This window comes from Rhinoderma darwinii, chromosome 5 (assembly GCF_050947455.1).
Source record: "Rhinoderma darwinii isolate aRhiDar2 chromosome 5, aRhiDar2.hap1, whole genome shotgun sequence".
NCBI lineage: Eukaryota > Metazoa > Chordata > Amphibia > Anura > Rhinodermatidae > Rhinoderma > Rhinoderma darwinii.
In genome coordinates, this window is record NC_134691.1 from 213,020,946 (window position 1) to 213,032,733 (window position 11,788).

General features: G+C 43.0%; 1 non-coding gene and 1 pseudogene across 1 annotated transcript; both read right to left on the reverse strand.

Moving 5' to 3' along the window:
• Positions 1 to 4,058: 4,058 nt before the first annotated feature.
• LOC142654065 (U2 spliceosomal RNA) lies at positions 4,059 to 4,251 on the reverse strand. Its single transcript, XR_012848856.1, has one exon. It is a non-coding gene; the product is annotated as a U2 spliceosomal RNA (small nuclear RNA).
• Positions 4,252 to 10,911: 6,660 nt separating this feature from the next.
• LOC142654319 (U2 spliceosomal RNA) lies at positions 10,912 to 11,128 on the reverse strand (annotated as a pseudogene).
• Positions 11,129 to 11,788: the final 660 nt, after the last annotated feature.

Below are 11,788 nucleotides of genomic sequence, written 5' to 3' on the forward strand. Positions count from 1 at the left end.
TTTTTTTTCAGAAAATAAGTTATCATAAAACTCATGTGCCTTTTTCAATTTACCTTCCAAAACCACCTCTCCCTCCAACTTGTCAATATAATCTCTCTTATTGATGATTTTTTTAAAGAAGAACTTTGAGCATTTTTCATCACATTCCAAAATTTTTACTCTCGAATTAAATATGATTTCCCTTCCTTTTTCATACAAACTTCTATTAATTTGGCTTTTAATGCCTTCAATCTCATCATCCATCATTACACCACTCTTTTTCAAGACATAAAAACACTGGAGTTTCGTATTTAGAGATTCATATAATTCCACTCTCTCTCTCGCCTTTCTTTTACTAATACGAATGAAAAATGTTTTGATCTGAGATTTTACGAACTCCCACCATTCAAAAACATCCTTAAAACTGCTTTTCCTACACTGCAACTTTTTATAGAATGAACCAAATTCCGATTTTACGTTCTCATCTTCTAATAGTTTTGTATTCAATTTCCAATGTGAAGATTTTTTGCTTTCCATTCTCTCACATTCTAACGTACATTTGATCAATCTATGATCGGAAAAACAGTTAAAATCAGTTTTAAAAGATGACCCTTTAAAATGCTCTGATACAAAAAAATAGTCTATTCTAGACCTAGAGTTTTTCCTACTCCATGTAAATTCATCTTCTTTCTTTTTGCCACATATTTCCCACATATCTTTTAAATTACTTGATGAGAGAATTCCTTTTAGGCATGATACTGAACCATCTTTCTTATTTTCCAGATGGCAGTTAAAGTCTCCTCCAATTATAATAGGGTCCGAACCTGTAAGGAACAACTGCAGAATTTCAAAGAGCTGGATTCTCTTACTCTTCTCTGTGTATCCATACACACAGAAACATTTGATTTTTTTATTAGTCTTCTTCACTTCTATCATCATTATCCTCCCCGGATAAATCTCTTGAATTTTCTCCACTTTCCACTCCTTACTACATAAAAAACCTACTCCATCGCTCTTTTGCTCATTACCTCCTGAAAAAAAGGCTTTTCCTTTCCAATATTTTTTATAGAACTCATAACACATACTTTTCTCTATATTACATTCTTGTAAAAAAATGAAATCATAAGCTTCATTATTAAAAAAGTCATATAAAGCAACTCTCTTTTTTGAATTTTTTAACCCCTGAACATTCAGGGAAGCTATACTGATCATCTTTTAATGACAATTCCAGGGCTATCTCCCCCGCCCTCATCAGTGGTAGAAGGATACTCGTTTATCCTCAAAGCCTCCGAACTAACAGAGCTTAAGGGTGACACGACTTCCAAAATTTCTATCACTCTTCTTTTTTCACCACTAATATTTCCACGTTTCGCCTCTGCTTCATCATCTAAAGATCTTTTCAAATTACCTAATGTCGTTTCCATTACCTCTTCAGTAAGGCCCTCCTTTTCCACAGGACTATCTGAAGGGGTTTCCCTCACTACAGTGATACCTTCTGTTTGTCCAGATCCCCCAGCTTCAGATCCCTGGGTTACCACTACTGCAGGTATTTTTTCCACTTTTTCTTTTACTTTTTTCTTTTCCTCTTTTTCCTTCCTAGTTTCTTTTTTCTCTTGCCTCTTTTCTTTTCCCTCTCGTCTCTTCTCCTTTCTCTCCTTCTCCTTCCTCTCTTTCTCCGTACACTCTCTTTCCTCCTCCTGAACCTCCTCCTGAACCTCCTCCTGAACCTCCTCCTGAACCTCCTCCATTACCTCTTCAACTTGCTGTGGTTCAGGTATTTCTTCCATACGTTTTGGACAATCTGCCTCTTGATGAATACTCATCGGGCAGTCCATACAGCGTTTACAGTTATCATCACTGTGGCCGTATTTCTTGCAACTTCTGCAATAGGGAGGCATCCCTGAAAAAAATAAATATCCTCTACTACGATTTATAAACACCACAGCGGGGGCCTACAGACTCCTCCTTCTTCCTGTGGATCTTTTTTAAACGTAGCATAATATACTCGCTTTCCATTCCACACTCCGAAATCCGTCATCCCATGTTGCTTTAGGGAGAGTTTTTCACAAAAATTCCAGAGGTATGATTCCACCTCTTGGTCCGTTATAAATGGACTATACATTTGTATGGTTAACAATTTTGCCTGAAATTGAAACAATGGGGCAATTTTTATCCCCTTAAAAACATCTCGCCCCTTATTAGCTTCATAAAGGGTGTATGCCTTTTCGCATAATGCATTTGTTTCCAAAGTCACATCATAAATTCCCCTAGAGAAGAAGGTTTGTATACAAAAGAAGTTCTTCTTCTCCAATTCCATAACCGGTATTAGTATTTTGTCATAAAGGTACCTTAGATTTTTTTCTTGTCGGACTTCTGGGGACACGAAGAACCGAATAGTATCCTTTAAGCCATACTTATCATCAAAGAAGTCAGGCCGATTATCCTGAAATCCTCGCCATTCTCCTGGTGTTCTCCTTCCATAAGCCATATTCCAACGAATTTTTTCTTCCTCCACAGCACGAAAAAAAGCCCTTGAAAAGAGCTCGATCGCCTCCTGATTCCAATGGAAAACACGAAATCCACACGTCCAGCGAAAGAATCCCTCCACGAATAGGTTCCAGATCCTCCAAAGAAAAAGGCACACCAGCTTTCAGCCACCCCTCAATAGCAGCAGTTCGGTCCGAAAACCGAAAAGGCCGAGCAGGTAGGTTTCCACCAGTGCACCTTGCCCTCTGACTTCAACCCACTACAGATCGAAGCCAAAAGGCCGAGAAGCGATAACCCGAATGGGCCTGGCGTTGACCGAGCCTGCCTAATACTGCTGTTCACCCCTTGCAGCGATTCAGCCTACTCCTAGGCAATTCCACGGGGCCTTGCAGGCGCGCACACACTCACAGCTACTAAGCGGGAGGTGAATAAAGGCCGGAGAGGAAGCAAGACAGGATTTGCTTCTTTTGCTTGCACCACAATGCAGTGCTGAAAGAGGAGGAATCTACATAAAAACGCCTTCCTGGCAACGCCCAAATGCCCTCCTGCCATGCAGATAAACACTGGCAGCGGCAGCAAGTGCATGCCCACAGCCACCCCTTGTTCCTTCACACCTTGTATCAGCTTTAATCCAGTCCAGTCCGGTGCTGCCTGCTGAGCAGCACTGACCAACACTGCCTGGGCCCAGGCTTTTATCTCTGAGGCCCCATTATGATGTCAGAAAGCTGGCTCTGGAATCCTGAGGGCTCCACTATGACACGTGCAAAGTTCCGTCTGAACTTTATATAAGACGGTGAGGCTCAGTCAGTCACTCAGTGTTGCCTGAGAGGGCAACACTGCAACAGCCGGCCGCCAGGCTGTCTTTTTTTTCACAGCTAGTTGCCTCCAGGAGGCCACAAGAGGGAGACAAGGGACTGCAAAGTGGAAAATAGGCATCCACCAACTTTACAGACAACTTCTCCTTGCTCCTACAACCTCCATCCTTGCACAGTTTGTTATTCTTCTAGGTAACATAGTAACAAATCCAAATTGCTGCTCTCTTTGTAGGCAAGCAAGGCTTTGTTGCAACTGCAATTCTTACTTCTTCTTGAAATGTAGGGACGACAGTACATTCCATCACATCCATCTAGTGTACACAGGTAGGTCCATTGTGGCGGGCAGGCGAGCGGGCGGGCGGGCTGCTTTATTGGCTGTTTGCTGTTCCCCTACTCCACTCCACTATTTGACTGTGGTGCTGCATCAATCAATCAATCAATCAATCAATCAATCAATCAATCAATCAGTGGCTGGCTCAGGTGCAGCTCTTTAACTTACCTAAAAGGGAGGGCGGAGAGAAGACAAGGAAGGTGAATGAGCTGTTCCAATGTGAAATGCCGGAAATACAGAAACACAGACGACACACAACAAGAGGTGGCAATCTATTCATTAATTGCATTTAATCAATGAGCTCATTATCACACATGACTGTACAAATGCATTGTCCAACAGGTGTTGAAATAATGGGATTAAAAGGGGAGATCCCTTCAGAAAGACAAAAACAATAGCAAACACAAATAGCACTTTTGGAATCTGATTTTAGTAAACACATAAGGGAAGGGTGCACCGGTCCTGGAAATACTGCAATACCAGGTCAATGCGTGGAGTGGACAGAGCAAGCTCTATTTCCATCTCCCTGTTCTAAAAATCCATTTAATATATGGTCCCCAGATAGGGGACGTATCAGATATTAAACTGATAAGAACAGATTTTTTCAGTTGGCTACCCCCTCGCGGGGGTGTCAATGATTTATTTATAAAAATTTCAATTTTACAATAAAACACATTTCAGTTACATAGATAAATACAAAGAATTTTTACATTGTAACAATAGTAAAATCAAATTTTCATAAAATTTTTGTAGAGGGACATGGGGCAAATCTTTATTTATTTGGAGTTCCAGTCAGTCACAAACCATTTATTTAGAAGGGTGGCATTCCTTTTTTTGTCTAGTAAAAAATAAATATACATCTCACTAAAACAAAGACCTAAAACATCATCAACCGATAAAACGTCGTGCTTAAAAAGGAGGATGTTCCTGGCCTTCCATAGAGCTTCTTTGGCGCAATTCATCGTCTTCCATGCAATTATCTTCTGACTCGCGGTTGGGCATCCAAAAAGTCCATATAAAATATCTTCATAGTTTAAGTCCTTTAGGTCTGCCATCTTCACCAAAAGAGGGAATATTTTTTTCCAAAATTGTTTTGCAAAGTCACATGTCCAAAAAATATGTCTTATAGTTTCCTCGGCCTGGCAGCCTTCCCTCGGGCAGACGGCAGACCTCGCGAATCCTCTTCTGTACTGGAATGCCCGGCATGGAAGACATTGATGAACGCAGCTCCAGGCCAGGTCCATCTGTGCATTAAAAAGATAAAACACATTAACCATTTTGAAAATAAAAGCACATCGTTGCGTATTAAAATTCTCTACATTGCTGACCGTCTCGCTCTCTCTCAGGTCTTTAATTATTTTCTTGCTGTTTTTAAGTTCGTTCACGGTCTTCCCTTTTAAATTGAAGAGAGCCACTATTTTTTCTAAAATTACGTAATTCGCTGGTAATTTAAAAGCGTATGGTGAGGATAAAATTATGTTGAACCAACCAAACCTCCGCATAAAAAACCCAGTATTAAAACGTAAAAAGTAAGACCAATAGTGCTCTTTAAAAAGGGAATTAAAACAGAAACTAAAGAACTTAATTAAAAGAAACCTATTAAAATCAGGAAAATCTTTGCCACCCTTTGGTTTGGACTTTATTACCGTTTCTCGTTTCAATTTCTCCATCCTGGAACTCCAAAAGAAGGTAAAACATGCTTTTGTTATTTTTCGTAATAAAACTGTTGGGGGAGGGAACACCATGCTTGTGTATAAAAGGAGGGGTAAAATGACCATTTTTATGATTAAAATTTTTCCCTCCATAGTGAGTTTCCTCATATTCCACATACAAATTTTATTGTTTACCTTCTGCGCCACCATGTCCCAACTTATAAAACCATTGTCGTGCTCACTGAAGGAGATACCTAAAACTTTAATAGTATCTGACACAGGAACGGGTACGTCTCTAAAAACCATGCTTCCTATGCTTAAAATATTACTTTTGCTGAAGTTTATTCTAAAACCGGAAGCACAGCAATAAAACTCAATTTGTTTTAGGGCTTTCTGAAGCGAGAGGGTGTCCCTACAAAGTATCGCCACATCATCCATGTACCCCACTGCTTTAGCCTCTATGCCGCCTCCCCCTGGCAGGGGGACTCCACGTATCTGTTTGTCCCGGCGTATTGCGCATAGCAGAGGCTCTAGTGCACATATGAAAAGCAGTGGGGACAAGGGACACCCCTGCTTCACCCCAGAGTTTAAAAGAACGTCCTGTGTCTTAAAACCATTTACTAAAATTTTGCTTGTGCAATCTTTATAAAAGGCTTTAATAGATAATAAAAAACCTTCAGGTATACCCATCCGCTCTAAAACCTTAAAAAGATAAAAGTGCGATACTCGGTCGAAAGCTTTTTGAAAATCTATGGATAAAATGGCTAATTTTCCGTTTCTAGATTTTGTGTCTTCAATCGCATCTTTTATTAAATTAATATTATCCCAGATGCTGCGGCCTGGCACCCCACACACCTGGTTAGAGTGTATGATGTGGGGTACTATGGCTTTTAAACGGTTTGCGCATAGTTTTGCCATTATTTTGTAGTCACTATTCAGAAGGGTTATTGGTCTCCAATTCTCTAAAACTGCGATGTCACCTTTCTTGTATAGCAAGGAGACCTCACCCTTCCGCCAGGACTTAGGCAGCATCTTGGAATGAAAGACTTCGGTAAAAAGGTTTAAGAGATCATCTTTTAAAATATCATAAAATTTGACATAAAACTCGCTGGGTATACCGTCCGGGCCAGGAACTTTACCTGCTTTAAAACTCTTCACTGTCTCTAAAATCTCCTGCTCCGACAGTTCCTGCAATAAAAAATTCTGGGAGACAGGGTCTAAAACAGTGGTAATCTCCTTCAGCGAGTCACGCATAAAATCACGATCCACAGTTTTCACATTAAAAAGGTCAGTATAAAACTCATGAACTTTACTTAAAAGACCCTGTACATCCGACACCCCATCAATATTTTTAAGAATAGCTTTTTTATTGTTCATTTTCTTAAAAAAGTACCTGGAGCAGGTCTCGTTCTCTTCCACGTGCTGTACTTTAGAACGAAATATAATTTCTTTACCTTTCTGCTCCAGGCACTGAGCTATCTCTTTTTTTAAGTTGGTGATGTCGTCTTGTACCTCTATCTCATGCTCTCTCATCTTGTACAGGGTCTGTAGGCGGGTGTTGAGAATTTTAAAAAAAGCTTGCTTCTCTCTAGCTTTCGCCACGCTTTTTTTAATAAAAAATTCTTTTATTTTCCTTTTCATTTTCTCCCACCATGCGGTGATGGGAGCCCGTGTGTCTCTCACCCGCCTACTCTCTTTGTAAAATTCAATAAAATCTGTAAAAACCTGTGGATCATCTAAAAGGGAAACATTTAACTTCCAGGACTTTTTACTAATAATGTTATTAAAATCACGCTTTACATAAAATGATAAAAGCTTGTGATCAGAAAAAACATTGGTTAAAACTTCACATTTAAAAGGCAGTAGATTCTCATTACAAAATATAAAATCTATCCTGGAGCTACAGGTGGCGTTGCTCCAGGTAACGCCGGCTTCCTCTGGACTGCTCCTGTTACACTCTTTATAAACGTCTTTTAATTTAAAATCACCCACCATATCTTTGAGCAGTCCAGAGGTCTTGTCATAGTTTCTGCTTGTAGCGCTGGTAAGCCGGCGTTCCCCCCTCAGGATACAATTAAAATCACCTGCGAGGATAAAAGGCTCAGTCGTGTTAATAAAAAGAGGTAAAATCGCTAACATTTCTGCTCTTTCATTTTTATCTGGTGAGCCGTAAAAATTTAAAAACTGCCATTTCACACCGTCAATAAAAGCCTTAACCAATAAAATACGTCCTGGAAGAATCTCTTGGATAAAATCGATTAAAACGTTTCCCTTAAAAAGAATGGCGACCCCTGCTGATCTGGACTCGTTAGATCCAGACCAGACTGATGGACCATACTTCCAATCCTCTTGGTATTTATGGTACTTCATCATATGGGGAATGCCGCACTCCTGCAGGAAAAAAACAGAGGCTGCCAGGCCAGCTAAAAAGCTGAAGAGAGCAACCCTTCTAACTTTGGACTTGGCGCCCCTCACGTTGAGGGAGATTCCCTTTACTTCTGACATTGTGGAGATTAAAATAGCGTCTTGATTTTAAAATAATAAATATTCGTGGAACTTAAAATCAGACATTTCCTCCACCAGCATTACCAGAACTCTCGTTTGCGCTCATATCCCCACCCTCGTCCGAATCGCCTGCAAAGAGGGACGAAAAGGGAGAGGAACTACCTTCACTGAGAGCCGTGCCAGCAACTCTTATCTCGTACAAGGGGAGCCCACTCTCGCTTAGCGTCACCTGGGTCTCCACTGGGTGACCACGTAGGTCCATTTCGGGTGGGTCCCCCAAGGGCCCCGCCTCTCCCCCCAGGCTCTGTTGACGCCGTCTTAGAGGGGGAGGTTGCGCACACGGCGGGGTGTCCGGTATCTGGGAGGGAACAGTGCCCACCCTCCTCACCAGGTCAGGCGAGGAGGTGGTCCTAGGAGGAGCCTCACTTTTCTTCACGTATGTGTCCATCCTCTCCTCCCCTGATTCCCTCCTACCAGCACGCTCCTGTTTTCCCTTTTTTCGGGGACCCACCGCTACCCAGTTCTCCTGCTCGGAGTCAGACTCCTGAGACCCAGGTACAGGAGCAGGCCCGGCACCCACTGGACAACCAGCCCTCTGGGATGCCACAGTATCATTGGTGGCCTGCTCCTTTTCCGCCTTCCGCTTAGCTTGCCTTTTGTCATTGGCGCTGGGCTCCTTCCTTTCCTCAGAGGTTGCTGGCTGCGAGGCACCTGCTTTGGCTCCATTACTCCGCACCACTGAAGCCCAGGTGCCTCGCTGCTCCTTCGCGGCCCCGGCATGCTCCTCTCCCCGGGGGTGGGACTGGTCTGCTGGTGGAGCACGTGGGGGCGCCTCGGGTTGCTCATTTTCTTCGCCTCGGTACCTATGGGGACAAGAATAGTACAAATGACCAGTTTTTTGGCAAAAATTACATTTTTTCTCTTGTGAGCACTCTCTCATATTGTGCTCTTTGCTTCCACAGTTTCTACAGGTGACATCGCAGTTAAAACTGGTATGTCCATAAGTACCGCAGGCCCTGCAGAAGTTTGGCATCCCTGAAAAATAGAGGTCGCCATTCACATTTCCAATTTTAAAACGAGCCGGTGGTAATCTCGTTTCCTGGGTGGAGGGGTCCTTTATCAATGTTACTAAAAACTTCCACTTGACGGTCCACACTCCACACTCGTTCATAACTCTCCCCAACAGTTTGACATTCTTGAAGTAGGCAGCTAAGAATGCTGCCACTTCCATATCCTTCACATATGGGGAGTACATTTTAATCACCACGAGTTTCGTAATTTCGAAGGCATGTTCTACTACCTGGACTCCCGCTACCACGAGTTCACCTTTTCTCCTCTCAGCTCGGTCCATGGCATCACGGAGGATTCCTTCTCCCATAAAGGTGACGTCGAAAATTCCTCGTTTCGGGTAGTCCTGGATAGCCAGAATCTCATTCTTGTGGACCGCCAGTAGTTCTTCCAGGATCTTGTGGACCAAGAACTTTACGCCACGTGGACCGCCTCCACCCTCTGCCACGATAAATCGGGCAGAGTTCCTTAGCCGGGCATACACCGGCACCGCATCAGGCTCGCCTGCCATTTCCGTGGCCAGGCCGAACCGCACAGCAATTGCTGCGCCCTATGGGGTCCTGAGACTTACCAAAGGGCTGGGGGGGGGATCGCAACTCGTTGCTCAGGACTAAGCCTCTCTCCCAAATAGCAGCACGGGGGTGAAGTCCAGGCGAACCTGGACGATCCCCCGAGGCCGAGAGAGAGGGTACCTGAGCACCTTCTGACTAAAAACCTCCTGTATAAATACACTTGGTCTTAGCCAAAAGGCCGAGAAGCGATAACCCGAATGGGCCTGGCGTTGACCGAGCCTGCCTAATACTGCTGTTCACCCCTTGCAGCGATTCAGCCTACTCCTAGGCAATTCCACGGGGCCCTGCAGGCGCGCACACACTCACAGCTACTAAGCGGGAGGTGAATAAAGGCCGGAGAGGAAGCAAGACAGGATTTGCTTCTTTTGCTTGCACCACAATGCAGTGCTGAAAGAGGAGGAATCTACATAAAAACGCCTTCCTGGCAACGCCCAAATGCCCTCCTGCCATGCAGATAAACACTGGCAGCGGCAGCAAGTGCATGCCCACAGCCACCCCTTGTTCCTTCACACCTTGTATCAGCTTTAATCCAGTCCAGTCCGGTGCTGCCTGCTGAGCAGCACTGACCAACACTGCCTGGGCCCAGGCTTTTATCTCTGAGGCCCCATTATGATGTCAGAAAGCTGGCTCTGGAATCCTGAGGGCTCCACTATGACACGTGCAAAGTTCCGTCTGAACTTTATATAAGACGGTGAGGCTCAGTCAGTCACTCAGTGTTGCCTGAGAGGGCAACACTGCAACAGCCGGCCGCCAGGCTGTCTTTTTTTGCACAGCTAGTTGCCTCCAGGAGGCCACAAGAGGGAGACAAGGGACTGCAAAGTGGAAAATAGGCATCCACCAACTTTACAGACAACTTCTCCTTGCTCCTACAACCTCCATCCTTGCACAGTTTGTTATTCTTCTAGGTAACATAGTAACAAATCCAAATTGCTGCTCTCTTTGTAGGCAAGCAAGGCTTTGTTGCAACTGCAATTCTTACTTCTTCTTGAAATGTAGGGACGACAGTACATTCCATCACATCCATCTAGTGTACACAGGTAGGTCCATTGTGGCGGGCAGGCGAGCGGGCGGGCGGGCTGCTTTATTGGCTGTTTGCTGTTCCCCTACTCCACTCCACTATTTGACTGTGGTGCTGCATCAATCAATCAATCAATCAATCAATCAATCAATCAATCAATCAATCAATCAATCAGTGGCTGGCTCAGGTGCAGCTCTTTAACTTACCTAAAAGGGAGGGCGGAGAGAAGACAAGGAAGGTGAATGAGCTGTTCCAATGTGAAATGCCGGAAATACAGAAACACAGACGACACACAACAAGAGGTGGCAATCTATTCATTAATTGCATTTAATCAATGAGCTCATTATCACACATGACTGTACAAATGCATTGTCCAACAGGTGTTGAAATAATGGGATTAAAAGGGGAGATCCCTTCAGAAAGACAAAAACAATAGCAAACACAAATAGCACTTTTGGAATCTGATTTTAGTAAACACATAAGGGAAGGGTGCACCGGTCCTGGAAATACTGCAATACCAGGTCAATGCGTGGAGTGGACAGAGCAAGCTCTATTTCCATCTCCCTGTTCTAAAAATCCATTTAATATATGGTCCCCAGATAGGGGACGTATCAGATATTAAACTGATAAGAACAGATTTTTTTTTTTTTTTTTTTTTTTTTTTTCAGTTGGCTACCCCCTCGCGGGGGTGTCAATGATTTATTACTTAAAATTCAAAAACATTTACAATAAATTACAGCTTTTTACAATGAATTACAGTAATAAAATCAATTTACATAAAAACACATAAAAGGGGACATGGTGGCAAATTCTTATATATTGGAGTTCCATTCTTTTACAAACCATTTATTTGAAAGGGTGGCATTTCTTTTTTTATCTAATAAATAATAAATGTACATCTCGCTAAAACAAAGACCTAAAACATCGTCAACAGATAAAACATCGTGCTTAAAAATCAGGATGTTCCTGGCCTTCCACAGAGCTTCTTTTACGCAGTTCATCGTCTTCCATGCAATAGTCTTTTGGTTCGCGGTTGGGCATCCAAAGAGTCCATATAAAATCATTTCGTAACTCAAGTCCTTTAGGTCTGCCATCTTCTTCATTAGAGGGAATATCTTTATCCAAATATGTTTTGTAAAATCACAAGTCCAAAAAATATGACGCACTGTCTCCTCAGCCTGGCAGCCTTCCCTCGGACAGACAGCAGACCTCGTGAATCCTCTCCTGAATTGGAATGCCCGGCATGGAAGACATTGATGAACGCAGCTCCAGGCCAGGTCCATCTGTGTATTAAAAAGATAAAACACATTAACCATTTTGAAGATAAAAGCACAGCGTTCATTATTAAAATTTTCAATATT